General features: G+C 38.3%; 1 pseudogene; it reads left to right on the top strand.

Annotated features, from left to right (window-relative positions):
• Nucleotides 1-600: 600 nt before the first annotated feature.
• On the top strand, nucleotides 601-2007 carry LOC139152305 (cytochrome P450 1A1 pseudogene; annotated as a pseudogene).
• Nucleotides 2008-3206: the final 1199 nt, after the last annotated feature.

Consider the following 3206-nt stretch of genomic DNA (forward strand, 5'->3'; position numbering starts at 1 on the left):
TTCTCGTGTTCCTTCATTAAGTGTCATTATTTTAAATCATCTAAATATCTGTTACGCCCAAACTTTAAAAAATAATCGTAAAGGTATTTGGCTTCTGCATTTTACGCCAATGTGGTTAGTATCCGGCTTGTATGCAAATCGACTCTTTATTAAGGTCTGTTGATTTAATTAATAATTTTACTGGTGACGATGACCACATGGTTCTTTAACGTTTGTGTGAGATAAACTATTGTCGTAACAGTGTACATACTGTGGTTGACCTTTTACGGTGACCCCTCTTGTTTTTGCATATTCTGATTTATACGCACGCCACTGATAACCCTATTGGCTATGAACAGTGACAGGTCCCGTGCCAATGTTGTCTTCAGTCGCCATTCTCGCGGTACCAGTCCGAAAGCTCGTTGTTTGCGGACGTCCTCGTAACTCTGTAAAGTGAAGGTCGCACAGCCAAGACTAATACCGCAGTAACTCAGACACGTTTGCGTACGACGAATATCAAGGAAGATGTTAACATACTGGTTTCTCGTCATTTTGACACTTTTAATCGGGGCGTCTTTGCTTAACCTTCAATGGGGTAGGGGCGGTGAAACACTTGGTACAATGCCAGGGCCTCAGGGATGGCCTGTCATCGGATCTCTCCTAACCGTTGGTAAGCTACCCCATGAAACGTTCACTCAAATGGCGAAGATCTATGGTAATGTCTTCAAGGTACGCCTGGGAAGTCGAACCATAGTAGTGCTGCATGGTATGAAAGCTGTACGAGACGCCCTTTTGAAGCAAGCCGTGACCTTTGCAGGGAGGCCTGATTTCTTTAGTATGCAACGGCTCAGCTTTAATGGATCTAACTTCTTCACACAGTCTCTCAGCCAAAAGTGGATTGAACAGCGCAAAATGATCGAGACGGCTTTGAAGATTTTCGTTGATGACAGACCAAAAGTCATGCAGGAAAAGATCATAACAGAAGGCAATGAATTAGTGAGAATTCTGACAAAAGATGGCAAGGGTAACATTCTCGATCCATACGATGACCTACATTTGTCTGTTGGAAATATCCTATCCTTTGCACTCTTCAGTAAAAGCTATAGCCATGAAAATGATAAATTGAAGGAACTATTCAGTATGACCCAGAAAGCTACTGAATATTTAACAGGAAGCGGTGCCCTCGATGACTTTCTGCCATTGTTCAGACATTTTCCAAGCCGACAAAGGGACGAATTCGATAGGGTAGTGGAGCTTGAAATTAACCTTCTTCATGAACAAATAAAGGAACACCACCTGACATTGAAAGACGGAAGTCCGGAAGATGTAATCGATTACCTGCTGAATATACGTAAGTACGGCAGAGAAATAGAGGTGGACATAGTTCACACAGACGAAAAAGTTGCAGCTATGTTAGTTAGTGTGTTTGGAGCAGGGTTTGACACCTTAGGCAAAACTCTCTACGTGTTTTTCTTATATATGATATTATATCCGAACGTTCAGGAGAAGGCGCAAGAAGAGATTGACGCTGTTATCGGAAGGGACCGTCCTCCAGCCGTCACTGATCGATTAAACCTCCCGTATGTAGATTGCCTTATCTACGAACTACTGAGACACGCAACATTGGCGCCTCTGTCAGTGCCACATGCTACAGTGAATGATACCAAATTTTATGGCTATGATATTCCAAAAGAGACTCCTGTATTCCCAAATCTGCACTCGGCGAACTTTGACGAAACAGAATGGGAAGATCCTGACCTATTCAAACCAGAGAGATTTCTCTCACAAAACGGACAGTCCCTGAACAAAGTGAAAGCTGCAAAGCTGGCGTCATTCTCTTTTGGCAAGAGACGATGTCCTGGTGAACAGCTGGCTCAGAAGGAACTCTTCTTGTTCATCACGTTGTTTCTACAGCGGTTTACCATTGGCAAGTGTCCGGGTGATAATCCGAAACTGAAGTGGAATCATGGTCTTACTCTGCATCCAGACAGATTCAAAATATTGGCCACACCGAGATATCCGCTGTGAACACTTTTTTATGTTGAAGAGAAACTCTAATCCGCTTGGTAGACCGCGAAACAGTCAGTCATATTGAAGGGATGAAGATGGAATTGTTACATATGCAATAAATTATGTTTTTAGCTTTCACAGTTTTTAATGCTTTCTCATATATATATATATATATATATATATATATATATATATATATATATATATATATATATATATATATATATATATATATAAGTAATGGTATCTGTTAAATATATATAAGTAATGGTATCTGTTAAATATATATAAGTAATGGTATCTGTTACTTCAGTTTCAGGCATCCTGCAATCATCAGAGAGAAGACATTTCTTCTTTCTGATGATTGCAGGGTGCATGAAACTTAAGTGACAGATATCATAACTTTGTACATCAAGTAATTTTGTGTCTTGTTTAGAACGCTCTGCTTTAGAATCGAGCACTGTAATTCCCACGAGGTTATCTGTATACTTCGATATATATATATATATATATATATATATATCTGTATACTTCGATATATATATGTGTGTGTATATGTATATATACATATATATATATATATATATATATATATATATATATATATATATATATATATATATATATATATATATATATACACACACACACACACACACACACAGAGTATACGTTTACTATGCATTACCGATAAGTGCCTGATAAGCCAGGCGTTATCATCTTATTCTCGAAGCAGTTGACGCCTTCTTTCCTTCTAGTATGATGGGTATTTAGTAGCTCCAGCTATAGGGTTTTCAATATGACACCAAAACAGGTCAAATAATTATTATCATTCAATCATAAGGTCTGATGAACAAACAAGTCATCTTGAGCCACCGGTTAGGAATGACACTCAAACTATATTTTAATTCTTTTCTCTTCAGACCGTTCATTGAATCAACAGTTAGCAGTTTCTCTTTTTGTTTTTCAAATTTTCACTTTCTCTACAAGCGTTGTCTGAAAATCGCATAGTATTCTAGCGACTATGTCATTTGTTTAGTATTCTACAAGTATCTCCTACGATTGAATGGGAAAAGGAAGATGTGAAAGGATGGTCCTTACAAGAAATGAAAAACTATGCAGGATGTTTTTTGTAAATCTGCCAGTAGTGAAGGAAGGGGAAGTATAAGCTAAGCTTAATGTCTAGCTACTACCTGCTTTTCAAACCAGAACGACCT

The sequence above is a fragment of the Ptychodera flava genome, chromosome 15, assembly GCF_041260155.1.
Source record: "Ptychodera flava strain L36383 chromosome 15, AS_Pfla_20210202, whole genome shotgun sequence".
In the NCBI taxonomy this organism is placed as follows: domain Eukaryota; kingdom Metazoa; phylum Hemichordata; class Enteropneusta; family Ptychoderidae; genus Ptychodera; species Ptychodera flava.